Source organism: Oncorhynchus keta, chromosome 24, assembly GCF_023373465.1.
Source record: "Oncorhynchus keta strain PuntledgeMale-10-30-2019 chromosome 24, Oket_V2, whole genome shotgun sequence".
Taxonomy (NCBI): domain Eukaryota; kingdom Metazoa; phylum Chordata; class Actinopteri; order Salmoniformes; family Salmonidae; genus Oncorhynchus; species Oncorhynchus keta.
Genome location: NC_068444.1, coordinates 20,473,895 through 20,490,692, shown reverse-complemented (window position 1 = coordinate 20,490,692; position 16,798 = coordinate 20,473,895). Strand labels below are relative to the sequence as shown.

The following is a 16,798-nucleotide window of genomic DNA, read 5'->3' as shown; positions in this document are numbered from 1 at the left end:
TCTATAGTTCTCTCCTTCTCTCTAGTTCGCTCCCTCTCTCTAGTTCTCTCCCTCTCTCTAGCTCTCTCCCTCTCTCTAGTTCTCTTCCTCTCTCTAGTTCTCTCCCTCTCTCTAGTTATCCCTTTCTTTCTCCCTCTCTCTAGTTCTCTCCCTCTCTCTAATTATCCCTCTCTTTAGTTATCTCCCCCTCTCTAGTTATCCCCCTCTTTAGTTATCTCCCTCTCTCTAGTTATCCCTCTCTTTTGTTCTCTCCATCTCTCTAGTTCTCTCCTTCTCTCTAGTTCTCTCCCGCTCTCTAGTTATCCCTATATTTAGTTCTCTCCCTCTCTCTAGTTATCCCTATATTTAGTTCTCTCCCTCTCTCTAGTTCTCTCCCTCTCTCTAGTTATCCCTATATTTAGTTCTCTCCCTCTCTCTAGTTATCCCTATATCTAGTTCTATCCCTCTCTCTAGTTATCCCTACCTCTCTCTAGTTATCCCTATATTTAGTTCTCTCCCTCTCTCTAGTTATCCCTCTCTTTAGTTATCTCCCTCTCTCTAGTTATCCCTATATTTAGTTCTCTCCCTCTCTCTAGTTATCCCTCTCTCTAGTTCTCTCCCTCTCTCTAGTTATCCCTCTCTCTAGTTATCCCTCTTTCTAGTTCTCTCCCTCTCTCTAGTTATCCCTCTCTCTAGTTCTCTCCCTCTCTCTAGTTCTCTCCCTCTCTCTAGTTACCTCCCTCTCTCTAGTTATCTCCCTCTCTCTAGTTATCCCTCTCTCTAGTTCTCTCCCTCTCTCTAGTTATCTCCCTCTCTCTAGTTATCCCTCTCTCTAGTTCTCTCCTCTTTCTAGTTATCTCCCTCTTTCTAGTTCTCTCCCTCTCTCTAGTTCTCTCATCTTTCTAGTTCTCTCCCTCTTTCTAGTTCTCTCCCTCTCTCTAGTTCTCTCCCTCTCTCTAGTTCTCTCCCTCTCTCTAGTTATCCCTCTCTCTAGTTCTCTCCTCTTTCTAGTTATCCCTCTCTCTAGTTCTCTCCCTCTCTCTAGTTCTCTCCCTCTTTCTAGTTATCCCTCTCTCTAGTTCTCTCATCTTTCTAGTTCTCTCCCTCTTTCTAGTTCTCTCCCTCTCTCTAGTTCTCTCCCTCTCTCTAGTTATCCCTCTCTCTAGTTCTCTCCTCTTTCTAGTTATCCCTCTCTCTAGTTCTCTCCCTCTCTCTAGTTCTCTCCCTCTTTCTAGTTATCCCTCTCTCTAGTTCTCTCCTCTTTCTAGTTCTCTCCCTCTTTCTAGTTCTCTCCCTCTCTCTAGTTCTCTCCCTCTCTCTAGTTATCCCTATATCTAGATCTCTCCCTCTCTCTAGTTCTCTCCCTCTCTCTAGTTATCTCCCTCTATCTAGTTATCTCCCTCTCTCTAGTTCTCTCCTCTTTCTAGTTCTCTCCTCTTTCTAGTTCTCTCCCTCTCTCTAGTTATCCCTCTCTTTAGTTATCTCCCTCTCTCTAGTTATCCCTATATTTAGTTCTCTTCCTCTCTCTAGTTATCCCTCTCTCTAGTTCTCTCCCTCTCTCTAGTTATCCCTCTCTCTAGTTATCCCTCTCTCTAGTTCTCTCCCTCTCTCTAGTTCTCTCCCTCTCTCTAGTTATCTCCCTCTCTCTAGTTATCCCTCTCTCTAGTTCTCTCCCTCTCTCTAGTTCTCTCTTCTTTCTAGTTCTCTCCTCTTTCTAGTTATCCCTCTCTCTCGTTCTCTCCCTCTCTCTAGTTATCCCTATATCTAGATCTCTCCCTCTCTCTAGTTCTCTCCCTCTCTCTAGTTATCCCTCTCTCTAGTTCTCTCCCTCTCTCTAGTTCTCTCCCTCTCTCTAGTTCTCTCCCTCTCTCTAGTTATCTCCCTCTCTCTAGTTCTCTCCCTCTTTCTAGTTATCACTCTCTCTAGTTCTCTCTTCTTTCTAGTTCTCTCCTCTTTCTAGTTATCCCTCTCTCTAGTACTCTCCCTCTCTCTAGTTATCCCTCTCTTTAGTTATCTCCCTCTCTCTAGTTATCCCTATATTTAGTTCTCTCCCTCTCTCTAGTTATCCCTCTCTCTAGTTCTCTCCCTCTCTCTAGTTATCTCCCTCTCTCTAGTTATCCCTCTCTCTAGTTCTCTCCCTCTCTCTAGTTCTCTCTTCTTTCTAGTTCTCTCCCTCTCTCTAGTTATCCCTCTCTCTAGTTCTCCCCCTCTCTCTAGTTATCCCTCTCTCTAGTTCTCTCCCTCTCTCTAGTTATCCCTCTCTCTAGTTCTCTCCCTCTTTGTAGTTATCCCTCTCTCTAGTTCTCTCCTCTTTCTAGTTCTCTCCCTCTCTCTAGTTCTCTCCCTCTTTCTAGTTCTGTCCCTCTTTCTAGTTATCCCTCTCTCTAGTTCTCTCCTCTTTCTAGTTATCTCCCTCTCTCTAGTTCTCTCCCTCTTTCTAGTTCTCTCCCTCTTTCTAGTTATCCCTCTCTCTAGTTCTCTCCCTCTCTAGTTCTCTCCCTCTCTCTAGTTCTCTCCATCTATCTAGTTCTCTCCCTCTTTCTAGTTCTCTCCCTCTCTATTTCTCCCTCTCTCTCTGTGTAGAGAGTATAGGTTCGGTCCTATAGAGATGGGGAATCAGAACCTAGTGGTGTGGTCCAACGGTCCGATGGTCCCCATCGAGGGGAGCAGTAGTTGTGTTGGCTGGCGGGCCTGATGGCTTCTCAGCAGCCAATCACAGAGCCATTTAATGACTCCCTCCTCACTTCCCCCCACGCTGCAGCTTCCAAGTGAAGAAAATAAAAACATCTCTTTTTCTCCTATTTTTCTCCTATCCTCCGAGCTGGCGCTCTAATGTCCAGACCATCTGCAGCCCCAGCTAAACGTTAGGGAAAAGGGGGAACGCTACGAAGGATGGGAAGGATAAAATGTGGATCACGCAGCACACACACACCCACACGCACACACACACAAACACAGAGCTTGGCAGTAAGTGGAGAGCTGTCCACAGAAGTCAGTCCATGCTCACCAGGCTCATAAAAACCCATTCATTCCCTCACCAGAGAGCTATCACAGCCGAGAGAATGACTGGGAGAGCTTGAGGGTTAAGGGGGTACAGAGAACATGTGGGCATACATCTCTGGCTGCTGATAAACACTACACAGCAGAGCCCAGGATATATATTCTGTGCTGCTCTGTGATGTTCAATGCTGCAGTGTCTGTGCTTAAAGGTTCTGGCTCAGTAGTCTGTGCTCAGTGCTTCTCAGTGGGTCCAGGACAAAAGAACGTAAAGGTTCTGGCTCAGTGGTCTGTGCTCAGTGCTTCTCAGTGGGTCCAGGACTAAAGAACATAAAGGTTCTGGCTCAGTAGTCTGTGCTCAGTGCTTCTTAGTGGGTCCAGGACTAAAGAACATAAAGGTTCTGGCTCAGTGGTCTGTGCTCAGTGCTTCTTAGTGGGTCCAGGACTAAAGAACTTAAAGGTTCTGGCTCAGTGGTCTGTGCTCAGTGCTTCTTAGTGGGTCCAGGACTAAAGAACTTAAAGGTTCTGGCTCAGTAGTCTGTGCTTAGTGCTTCTCAGTGGGTCCAGGACTAAAGAACTTAAAGGTTCTGGCTCAGTGGTCTGTGCTCAGTGCTTCTCAGTGGGTCCAGGACTAAAGAACTTAAAGGTTCTGGCTCAGTAGTCTGTGCTCAGTGCTTCTTAGTGGGTCCAGGACTAAAGAACTTAAAGGTTCTGGCTCAGTGGTCTGTGCTCAGTGCTTCTTAGTGGGTCCAGGACTAAAGAACTTAAAGGTTCTGGCTCAGTGGTCTGTGCTCAGTGCTTCTTAGTGGGTCCAGGACTAAAGAACATAAAGGTTCTGGCTCAGTGGTCTGTGCTCAGTGCTTCTTAGTGGGTCCAGGACTAAAGAACATAAAGGTTCTGGCTCAGTGGTCTGTGCTCAGTGCTTCTTAGTGGGTCCAGGACTAAAGAACTTAAAGGTTCTGGCTCAGTGGTCTGTGCTCAGTGCTTCTCAGTGGGTCCAGGACTAAAGAACCAAACAGGCTAAAAGTTCAGATCAATGCTCCCCATTCAGTTCTTGGGATCCAAGGCTGATGCTCAGTCAAGCTCTGTCCTGTTGTCACGGTGGCGTTTGGACGACATCCTCTTTGGACCGCCATGGTGTACTTTCACAGCCGGAGAGGAAGAAAAGCCCAACAGTGGCGCTGCTGCTGAGGCTGAGCTGATCTCATTGGGTCGCAGTGAGAGGAAAGGGGATAGGGGATAGAGAATAGAGGATAGAGGATAGGGGATAGAGGACAGGGAATAGAGGATAGAGGTTCGGGGACAGGTGATAGGGGATAGAGGATAGAAGATGGGGGATAGAGGATAGGGGATAGAGGATAGAGGATAGAGGATAGAGGATAGGGGATAGAGGACAGGGAATAGAGGATAGGGGTTCGGGGACAGGTGATAGGGGATAGAGGATAGAGGATGGGGGATAGAGGATAGGGGATAGAGGATAGGGGTTCGGGGACAGGTGATAGGGGATAGAGGATTGAGGATGGGGGATAGAGGATAGGGGATAGAGGATAGGGGTTCGGGGACAGGTGATAGGGGATAGAGGATAGAGGATGGGGGATAGAGGATAGGGGATAGAGGATAGGGGTTTGGGGACAGGTGATAGGGGATAGAGGATAGAGGATGGGGGATAGAGGATAGGGGATAGAGGATAGGGGTTCGGGGACAGGTGATAGGGGATAGAGGATAGAAGATGGGGGATAGAGGATAGGGGATAGAGGATAGAGGATAGAGGATAGAGGATAGAGGATAGGGGATAGAGGACAGGGGATAGAGGATAGGGGTTCGGGGACAGGTGATAGGGGATAGAGGATAGAAGATGGGGGATAGAGGATAGGGGATAGAGGATAGAGGATAGGGGATAGAGGACAGGGAATAGAGGATAGGGGTTCAGGGACAGGTGATAAGGGATAGAGGATAGAGGATGGGGGATAGAGGATGGGGGATAGAGGATAGGGGTTCGGGGACAGGTGATAGGGGATAGAGGATAGAGGATGGGGGATAGAGGATAGGGGATAGAGGATAGGGGTTCGGGGACAGGTGTAAGGGGATAGGGGATAGAGGATAGAGGATGGGGGATAGAGGATAGGGGATAGAGGATAGAGGATAGGGGATAGAGGATAGGGAATAGAGGGTAGGGGATAGAGGATAGGGGATAGGGAATGGAGGATAGAGGATAGGGGATGGGGGATAGAGGATAGGGGATAGAGGATATGGGACAGGGGACAGAGGATAGAGGATAGGGGATAGGGGATAGAGGATAGAGGATAGAGGATAGGGGATAGAGGATAGGGGATAGGGGATAGAGGATAGGGGATAGAGGATAGAGGATAGAGGATAGAGGATAGAGGATAGGGGATAGGGGAAAGAGGATAGGGCATAGAGGATAGGGGATAGGGGAAAGAGGATAGAGGAAAGAGGATAGAGGATAGGGGATAGGGGAAAGAGGATAGGGGAAAGATGATAGAGGATAGGGCATAGAGGATAGGGGATATAGGATAGGGGATAGAGGATAGGGGACAGAGGATAGAGGATAGGGGATAGAGGATAGAGGATAGGGGATAGGGGAAAGAGGATAGGGGAAAGATGATAGAGGATAGGGGATAGAGGTTATGGGATAGAGGATAGGGGACAGAGGATAGAGGATATGGGATAGGGGATAGAGGATAGGGAATACTGATACTTTTCATGGTTGCAGAGAAAGTCATCTTAGCAGGCGGACACAAGGGGGATAAATACATCCTTTTTCTTCCATTCTTTTTTGTCTTATTCTACTTGGTTGTCCATAGGAACCCAAAGCAAATGCTGAAAGAGGAACCAAAGACAACTTGGATTGGAAATGCTTCACTTTTTCCAACAGTTGGACAAATTCAAATAAAGTTCTGAAGAGGACACACTTTTCAGAAACTGTTGAATTTGCTAACACAACAGATGCTTGAAAGTGAGAAGACAGAAAGTGAGAACTTCCTCTCAACACTTTATATAGGGTAACCACCTGGTGTTACTGAATCAGCTATACACAACCTCCACCAAGAGAGAGAGAGCTCCATCCTTCCTCATTTGCAACCCTTGGAACTGAGTGCCGCACCTGCTGAATATGTTTACCCTAATTATGATCAGTATTAATGAAGTGTTTGTGTGTGTGTGTCTGTGTGTGTGTTGTGGTGTGTGTTTAATAATAATTCTCAGGGCTGCAATCTGCATAATTACAGCTAATAATACAATCTATCAGGCCCACATGCTTCACAAGGACATGAGTCTGACTCCCTAAATCCCAACTCACAGGTAAACTTTTTCATGGCAACAACAAATTGGTGACAAATCGTGTCTAACAAGAGTGATACCTGCTTTGAATCACACATTGTTCAGGTCTGATTGGGTGTCCTAACAGAATGACACAAACTGATTGAGTATGCATCCCCTGAAGCTAGATGATGTCACCAGTCAGGTATGTGGTGACTATACCTAGGCCAGGTTTTGTATCCGTTACTTGTTACATGGATACCACCATGTGGCAGTATAGCAGTACTGCAACAACATTGCTTGTGTAGCTTAGAAAATATTTCAGGCTGATGTAGGTGTGTTCCTAGAATACCTCTGTGTATGTCCCATAGCTATAGATAGAGTGTGTGTCCCATAGCTATAGATAGAGGACTTATCATGCTGTGCCATAATAGCATCTGTGACAGCATGAGCAGCACCACTGAGGCTATCTCCACTTGACTGATCCCTCCTGATGACCTGGTTGGACTCCAACAGGGTCACCAGAAGGGATCAGCCAATGAAGTTGTAAGTCCCACTCACTTGACGACATTAATATGGTGGGATCCCTCAATGGCGCTGCCTATGCTAATACTGCCTTTTGGCCACTAGAGGCCTGTCTCATTCTCTATGGGATATCCCAAATGGCACCCTCTGGCCTATGAGCCCTGGTCAAAAGTAGTACACTATAAAGGAAATATGGTGCCATCCGGAGCGCAGCCTATCTCTCTGTGAGGGGATAAGTGGTACAACAGCATGTCAGTAACTGTCAGACCAGCACCTCCAGTAAACTTCTAATGAAATTAGGGAAAGAGAGATAAACAGGAGGGGGCAGGTGACTATGGAGGTGTGTGTACTGTGTTTACTTTTCCGTAGAGAGCAGAGGAAGGAGGGGGATATACAGTATAGAGAGGTCAGAGAGAGAGAGCAGAGCAAGAGAGACCAGAGAGAGAGAGAGAGAGAGCGAGAGAGAGAGAGAGAGAGAGAGAGAGAGAGAGAGAGAGAGAGAGAGAGAGAGAGAGAGAGAGAGAGAGAGAGAGAGAGAGAGAGAGAGAGAGAGAGAGAGAGAGAGAGGTCAAAGCCCTGTCACCCCTACATATTCTACCACCTGGTCCCAAAAGTAGTCCCACTGTAGCCATGTGTGGCCTTGACAATGGAATGACAGAGCACAGCTGCTGCCTTGGTGTATGATGTCACACAGGATGTGGTGGGAAACTAAGGAAAATGGTTTTGTGAGAAAGCTTTTCATTTAAAAAACATGTATTTAACCTTCATTTAACAAGGCAAAATACATCCTTCTGTTTTTCTTCCAGAATGTTTGTCTTATTCTACTTGGTTGTCCACAAGAAACCAAAGCAAGAGGAATACCTATGTAAGAATGCTGTTCATTGACTACAGCTCAGCATTCAACATCATAGTACCCCCCAAACTCATCATTAAGCTTGAGACCCTGGGTCTCGATCCTGCCCTGTCCAGCTTGGTCCTGGACTTCCTGACGGGCCGCCCCCAGGTGGTGAAGGTAGGAAACAACATCTCCACTCCGATGATCTTCAACACTGGGGCCCCACAAGGGTGCGTTCTCAGCCCCCTCCCGTACTCCCTGATCTCTCATGACTGCATGGCCATGCACGCCTCCAACTCAATCATCAAGTTTGCGGACGACACAACAGTGGTAGGCTTGATTACCAACAACGACGAGACGGCCTACAGAGAGGAGGTGAGGGCCCTTAGAGTGTGGTGTCAGGAAAATAACCTCTCGCTCAATGTCATCAAAACAAAGGAGATGATCGTGGACTTCAGGAAACAGCGAAGGGAGCACCCCCTTATCCACATCAACGGGACAGCAGTGGAGAAGGTGGAAAGTTTTAAGTTCCTCTGTGTACATATCACCGACAAACTGAAATGGTCCACGCACACAGACAGTGTGGTGAAGAAGGCACAACAGTGCCTCTTCAAGCTCAGGAGGCTGAAGAAATGTGGTTTGTCACCAAAAACCCTCACTATCTTTTACAGATGCACAATTGAGAGCATCCTTTCAGGCTGTATTACAGCCTGGTACGGCAACTGCACCGCCCACAACCGCAGGGCTCTCAGAGGGTGGTGTGGTCTGCACAACGCATCACCGAGGCAAACTACCTGCCCTCCAAGACACCTACAACACCCGATGTCACAGGAAGGGAAAAAAGATCATCAAGGACAATAACCTCCCGAGCCACTGCCTGTTCACCCCGGGACAAAGCTGGGACAGAGAGATTGAAAAGCAGCTTCTATCTCAAAGCCATCCGATTGTTAAACAGCAACCACAAGCACAGAGAGGCGGCTGCCTACCTACAGACTTGATATCATTGGCCACTTTAATAACTGGAACGAACACTAGTCACTTCAATAATGTTTACATACCTCGCATTTCTCATCTCATATGTATATACTATATACTGCATCCTTCACTATCTATCTATTCTTCACTATCTATTGCATCTTAGCCGCTCTGTCACTGCTCATCCATATATTTATACTTATATACTTATATATTCTCATCGCATTCCTTTACTAGATTGTGTGTATTTTTGTTTGTTTGTGGAATTGTTAGATATTACCTGTTAGATACTGCTGCACTGCTGTCGGAACTAGAAGCACAAGCATTTCACTACACTCACAATAACATCTGCTAACCAGGTGTATGTGATCAATAAAATTTGATTTGCATGTCAGTTTAAGAACAAATGATTATTTACACTAATGGCCTACCACGGCCAAACCCTAACGACACGAGGCCAATTGTGTGCCACCCAATGGGACTCCCAATCACCGCCAGATGTGATTCAGCTTGGAAACGAACGAGGGTCTGTAGTGACGCCTCTAGCTCCAAGATGCAGTGCCTTAGAGCGCTGCGCCACTCATGAGCCCTGGTTTGATTCCAGGCTGCTCCTTTCCAAGCTTTTAACGTTGTGCTCGGCACCTGTGCATGTGTACTATCATATGCTCAAAACCAGCTATTGTTCCCTCTCTTCATTGTCTATCCCTTTATTTTTCAGCTGAATCTGCAAGTAGTTGTTCCCTTTGTCCGGTCCTTTGTTTATAATCCCCAGGAAAATAAACTGAGCTCATACTGTTGGCTGTTTAACCTCCAAACCAAGTGGTGGATAGCACAGATGGGATTTATACTAGGTGTGTGATACTCTCCTCAGAGAGAGAGAGCGAGGGAGGGGAATGAAAGAGAGAACGAGAGAGAAAGAACAAGTCCCAGTTAAGCACCTCTAAGACAGTGGAGTGCAGACGCAGTACTGTGCGATGATGAGACGAGCGTGGAGGAGTGGAGAGGTGGAGATGGAGAGGAGGAGAGGAGAGGGAGAGGAGGCAGATAGTAGGAGGTGGGTGGTGTGGGTTTAACTGACTGACCAGCAGGGCCTTTAAATCAAGAGAAGAGCTCTCAGGCAGCACTTTATATCACAACCATGGAGAGACTACAGTCTGGCTCATTAGAGGGAGAGGGGATGAGAGAGAAAGAGAGAGAGCAATAGAGAGAGGGGTGTGGGGAGAGAGGAGAGAGAAAGAGAGAGAGCAATAGAGAGTGGGGTGTGGGGAGAGAGGAGAGAGAAAGAGAGAGACATAGATCGAGAGAGGGGGGGAGACGTGAAGAGGCATGTCTGTTATAAAGAGATGAGCGTTTTTGACACAGAAACCGTAGTTGTTGTTCAGGCTCTGATCTTGATCCCATCTTGATTACTGTCAGGTTACATGGGGAAGGGGGATACCTAGTCAGTTGTACAACTGAATGCATTCAACTGAAATGTGTCTTCCGCATGTAAACCAAACCCTCTGAATCAGAGAGGTGAGGGGGCTGCCTTAATCCACATCCACGGCATTGGCACCCGGGAAACAGTGGTCAGGTGCAGCAAAGAATGACCTAACAAAGCTGCAGCTGGCTCAAAACAAAGCAGCCTTGCTCTCACTGCACATCCAGAACTAACGTCAACAACATGCATGATAGTCTTTCATGATTGAGGACAACTTGACGACTTCTCTTCCTGTCTTTTTAAGAAACAGTCTTACCTCTTGTATAATCTATTCACATACAATTCAAACAGACATCCATACCCCACCAGACATATATACCCCACCAGACATATATACCCCACCAGACATATATACCCCACCAGACATACATACCCCACCAGACACACATAGCCCACCAGACATATTACCCCACCAGACATCCATACCCCACCAGACACACCACTATGGGTTTCTTTACACTCCTCAGACAAGAAACATATTTAATGTGTCGCTCAGTTATGTATAGAGCCATGTCATGGTGGAATGCTCTGTCACTAGAGGTTACTCAGTTATGTATAGAGCCATGTCATGGTGGAATGCTCTGTCACTAGAGGTTACTCAGTTATGTATAGAGTCATGTCATGGTGGAATGCTCTGTCACTAGAGGTTACTCAGTTATGTATAGAGCCATGTCATGGTGGAATGCTCTGTCACTAGAGGTTACTCAGTTATGTATAGAGTCATGTCATGGTGGAATGCTCTGTCACTAGAGGTTACTCAGTTATGTATAGAGTCATGTCATGGTGGAATGCTCTGTCACTAGAGGTTACTCAGTTATGTATAGAGTCATGTCATGGTGGAATGCTCTGTCACTAGAGGTTACTCAGTTATGTATAGAGTCATGTCATGGTGGAATGCTCTGTCAGTAGAGGTTACTCAGTTATGTATAGAGTCATGTCATGGTGGAATGCTCTGTCACTAGAGGTTACTCAGTTATGTATAGAGTCATGTCATGGTGGAATGCTCTGTCACTAGAGGTTACTCAGTTATGTATAGAGCCATGTCATGATGGAATGCTCTGTCACTAGAGGTTACTCAGTTATGTATAGAGTCATGTCATGGTGGAATGCTCTGTCACTAGAGGTTACTCAGTTATGTATAGAGTCATGTCATGGTGGAATGCTCTGTCACTAGAGGTTACTCAGTTATGTATAGAGCCATGTCATGATGGAATGCTCTGTCACTAGAGGTTACTCAGTTATGTATAGAGCCATGTCATGGTGGAATGCTCTGTCACTAGAGGTTACTCAGTTATGTATAGAGTCATGTCATGGTGGAATGCTCTGTCAGTAGAGGTTACTCAGTTATGTATAGAGTCATGTCATGGTGGAATGCTCTGTCACTAGATGTTACTCAGTTATGTATAGAGTCATGTCATGGTGGAATGCTCTGTCACTAGAGGTTACTCAGTTATGTATAGAGTCATGTCATGGTGGAATGCTCTGTCACTAGAGGTTACTCAGTTATGTATAGAGCCATGTCATGATGGAATGCTCTGTCACTAGAGGTTACTCAGTTATGTATAGAGTCATGTCATGATGGAATGCTCTGTCACTAGAGGTTACTCAGTTATGTATAGAGCCATGTCATGATGGAATGCTCTGTCACTAGAGGTTACTCAGTTATGTATAGAGTCATGTCATGATGGAATGCTCTGTCACTAGAGGTTACTCAGTTATGTATAGAGCCATGTCATGATGGAATGCTCTGTCACTAGAGGTTACTCAGTTATGTATAGAGTCATGTCATGGTGGAATGCTCTGTCACTAGAGGTTACTCAGTTATGTATAGAGTCATGTCATGGTGGAATGCTCTGTCACTAGAGGTTACTCAGTTATGTATAGAGTCATGTCATGATGGAATGCTCTGTCACTAGAGGTTACTCAGTTATGTATAGAGTCATGTCATGGTGGAATGCTCTGCCACTAGAGGTTACTCAGTTATGTATAGAGTCATGGTGGAATGCTCTGTCACTAGAGGTTACTCAGTTATGTATAGAGTCATGGTGGAATGCTCTGTCACTAGAGGTTACTCAGTTATGTATAGAGTCATGTCATGGTGGAATGCTCTGCCACTAGAGGTTACTCAGTTATGTATAGAGTCATGGTGGAATGCTCTGTCACTAGAGGTTACTCAGTTATGTATAGAGTCATGTCATGGTGGAATGCTCTGTCACTAGAGGTTACTCAGTTATGTATAGAGTCATGGTGGAATGCTCTGTCACTAGAGGTTACTCAGTTATGTATAGAGCCATGTCATGGTGGAATGCTCTGCCACTAGAGGTTACTCAGTTATGTATAGAGCCATGTCATGGTGGAATGCTCTGCCACTAGAGGTTACTCAGTTATGTATAGAGCCATGTCATGGTGGAATGCTCTGTCACTAGAGGTTACTCAGTTATGTATAGAGTCATGTCATGGTGGAATGCTCTGTCACTAGAGGTTACTCAGTTATGTATAGAGTCATGTCATGGTGGAATGCTCTGCCACCAGAGGTTACTCAGTTACAGTGGGGCAAATAAGTATTTAGTCAGCCACCAATTGTGCAAGTTCTCCCACTTAAAGAGATGAGAGAAGAAATCAACTGTGGGAGCAATTATTAGGAAATGGAAGACATACAAGACCACTGATAAGCTCCACGCAAGATCTCACCACGTGGGGTCAAAATGATCACAAGAACGGTGAGCAAAAATCCCAGAACCACACAGGGGGACCTAGTGAATGACCTGCAGAGAGCTGGGACCAAAGTGACAAAGCCTACCATCAGTAACACACTACGCCGCCAGGGACTCAAATCCTGCAGTGCCAGATGTGTCCCCCTGCTTAAGCCAGTACATGTCCAGGCCCGTCTGAAGTTTGCTAGAGAGCATTTGGATGATCCAGAAGAAGATTGTGAGAATGTCATATGTTCAGATGAAACCAAAATATAACTTTTTGGTAAAACCTCAATGTGTTTGGAGGACAAAGAATGCTGAGTTGCATCCAAAGAACACCATACCTACTGTGAAGCATGGGGGTGAAAACATCATGCTTTGGAGCTGTTGTTCTGCAAAGGGACCAGGACTACTGATCCGTGTAAAGGAAAGAATGAATGAGGCCATGCATCGTGAGATTTTGAGTGAAAAAGTCCTTCCATCAGCAAGGGCATTGAAGATGAAACGTGGCTGGGTTTTCAGCATGATAATGATCCCAAACACACCGCCCGGGCAACGAAGGAGTGGCTTCGTAAGAAGCATTTCAAGGTCCTGGAGTGGCCTAGCCAGTCTCCAGATCTCAACCCTATAGAACATCTTTGGAGGGAGTTGAAAGTCCATGTTGCCAAGCAACAGCCCCAAAACATCACTGCTCTAGAGGAGATCTGCATGGAGGAATGGGCCAAAATACCAGCAACAGTGTGTGAAAACCTTGTGAAGACTTACAGAAAACATTTGACCTCTGTCATTGCCAACAAAGGGTATATAACAAAGTATTGAGATAAACTTTTGTTATTGACCAAATACTTTTTTCCCACCATAATTTGCAAATAAATTCATAAAAAATCCTACAATATGATTTTCTGGATTTTTTTATTTTGATTTTCTCTGTCATAGTGGAAGTGTACCTATGATGAAAATTACAGGCCTCTCTCATCTTTTTAAGTGGGAGAACTTGCACAATTGGTGGCTTACTAAATACTTTTTTGCCCCGCTGTATGTATAGAGCCATGTCATGGTGGAATGCTCTGTCACCAGAGGTTACTCAGATAAAACGTTTTTATTTAAAAAACAGATAATAACACATGTCTCTTTCTAAATATCTAATTCAACTGTGCTGTATATAAGAATATGAATATGTACTGTATCTATGAATAGTGTGTAAATAGTAAAACATGTATTGTCACTTGCTTGGTCAGCCTATGTCATAGAAAGAGCGGATGTTCTTAATGTTTTTTACATTCAATGTATAATTCATTATAAACTGCATGGTTCGAGCCCTGAGTGCTAATTGGCTGACAGCTGTGGAATATCAGACCATATACCACGGGTATGACAAAACATGTCAATGTGTTGTGTCTAAGAATGGCCCTTAGCCGTGGTATATTGGCCATATACCACACACCCTAGGGCCTTATTGCTTAATGTTTTATTTAAAACTGAATGTAATATCATATGTTGTTGTCTATAACTGTTCTGTGCATTGTCATGTATTTGTAGATGATATGTGGACACCAGGAACAGTAGCTTCTATGTGTGCAGTAGCTAATAGGATCCTGATAAACTAGACAGACATAGAGAGACAGAGAGAGAGAGAGAGAGAGAGAGAGAGAGAGAGAGAGAGAGAGAGAGAGAGAGAGAGAGAGAGAGAGAGAGAGAGAGAGAGAGAGAGAGAGAGAGAGAGAGAGAGAGAGAGAGAGAGAGAGAGATAATGTACGGAATTATTTTCCTTTTCTACAGAGCGTCCAAGCGGCATATTTCTAAGAACTGCGACATACATCCGTGGTTAGTTATAGAGGAACATGTCATTGCTCACACAGCAGATGACACTTGTGGGCACTGAGGGGTCGGCACAAACAACCATTCATGAAAAGTCATGCATGACACAGGCACACCTGCACTGCTCTGTGCTGTCGGGACACGTGTATTGTTGCAATCATCCTATCCACCACCTCCTCCATCACTCCAAGCCCCAGGGAACGTATGCCCAAGAGGGGCATCCCTCTCTGGGGGTTTTAACCTGGCTGACTGGGGTAGTGATGAGAGTACATCCAAAAGGGAAGTGACTGGAAGAGGAACACAGTGGTTAGATGTATAATGTCATGCATGATCACACTGACCACAGAGTCATATGATCAGCATCTGCCAGTGGATATGTGAGACCCTACGGATGTGTAAACAAACAGATGGCAGCAAGACAGTCCTGGAGTAAAGAGCATAAGGTGTTGTTGTTGTACATTTTTTTCAAACAAGGTCTACCGTCTACACACACTACTGAGAGAGTGATGGATATTTAACTGGTGACAAAATCCTGTCCAATAAGTGTCTCCCTTTCACTCTAAATAGCATAAGGTGTCTTTGTTGACAAGAGTTCAAATCCCGGATTGGCATTTCAGGTATGGTGTATTTTACACAAGCCATATATAGATACTTTTGTGGTGACTTGTCTGTTGTGTGGAGAGCTGTGTTTCAGTCACCGCTGTCCATGGGGCTGAAAAATCTGATTGTTGCTTTTTTACTGTCTACATTAGACCTCCCACACATGTCTTATGGCAGCATTTACACATGCAGCCCAATTCTGATCTTTTGCCTAATTATTGGTATTTTTACCAATTTAAATTGGCATGGGAATGGTCCTTCTGTAGCTCAAAAGTTGGTAGAGCATGGCGCTTGTATACAGTGTTGTAAAGGGTAGTGGGTAAATAAACGATTCAATGGTGTTTGTTCTTCACTGGGACCACCCACATATTGCTGCTGTGAATGTATGCACACATGACTGTAAGTCGCTTTGTGATAAAAATATGCGTCTGCCAAATGGCATATATTATGTACATAGTCAAAGCTTTCCTTAATTTTGGGTCAGTCACAGTGGTCAGGTATTCTGCCACCGTGTACTCTCTGTTTAGGGCCAAATGGCATTCTAATATGCTCTGTTTTTTTTTGTAATTCTTTCCAATGTGGCAAGTAATTATCTTTTTGTTTTCTCATGATTTGGTTGGATCTAATTGGGTTGCTGTCCTGGTGCTCTGTGGGGTTTCTCTCTCTCTTTCTCTCTCTCACCATTTCCTGGTGTCTGCTGATTGAGTAACAGGTTCAACGTGGGTATACTATATGTGTCAGGGATACGGGTGTAAGTAGATAAGGGCTGATGACAAGGAAAGTACAGTATGTGTGATTTAACCCTCTAGAGTGTGCTGTAATATCATTGCAACCTACCCTGAACAGCTTGGTGAGGGGTGCCAGGTAAGGTGAGCTAGGTAGACAGCTGGGTTCTGAGCTAGGTAAGGTAAGATTGGTAGACACATGGGCTGTGAGCTAGCTAAGGTAAGCTAGGTAGACACATGGGCTGTGAGCTAGCTAAGGTAAGCTAGGTAGACATCTGAGCTGTGAGCTATCTAAGGTAAGCTAGGTAGACATCTGAGCTTTGAGCTATCTAAGGTAAGCTAGGTAGACAGCTGGATTCTGAGCTAGGTAAGGTAAGATAGGTAGACACCTGGGCTGTGAACTATCTAAGGTAAGCTAGGTAGACACCTGAGCTGTGAGCTATCTAAGGTAAGCTAGGTAGACACCTGAGCTGTGAGCTAGCTAAGGTAAGCTAGGTAGACATCTGAGCTGTGAGCTATCTAAGGTAAGCTAGGTAGACATCTGAGCTGTAAGCTATCTAAGGTAAGCTAGGTAGACATCTGAGCTGTGAGCTATCTAAGGTAAGCTAGGTAGACATCTGAGCTGTGAGCTATTTAAGGTAAGCTAGGTAGACATCTGAGCTGTGAGCTATCTAAGGTAAGCTAGGTAGACATCTGAGCTGTGAGCTATCTAAGGTAAGCTAGGTAGACATCTGAGCTGTGAGCTATCTAAGGTAAGCTAGGTAGACATCTGAGCTGTGAGCTATCTAAGGTAAGCTAGGTAGACATCTGAGCTGTGAGCTATCTAAGGTAAGCTAGGTAGACATCTGAGCTGTGAGCTAGGGAAGTGAAATTCAAATCTGCAGTGTCCAGT

General features: G+C 45.3%; 1 protein-coding gene across 23 annotated transcripts in view; it reads right to left on the bottom strand.

Moving 5' to 3' along the window:
• The window catches only part of LOC118402801 (neurexin-1a), a 633,754-nt gene that overhangs the window by 253,059 nt on the left and 363,897 nt on the right, over nt 1-16,798 (bottom strand). The window lies entirely within an intron of this gene.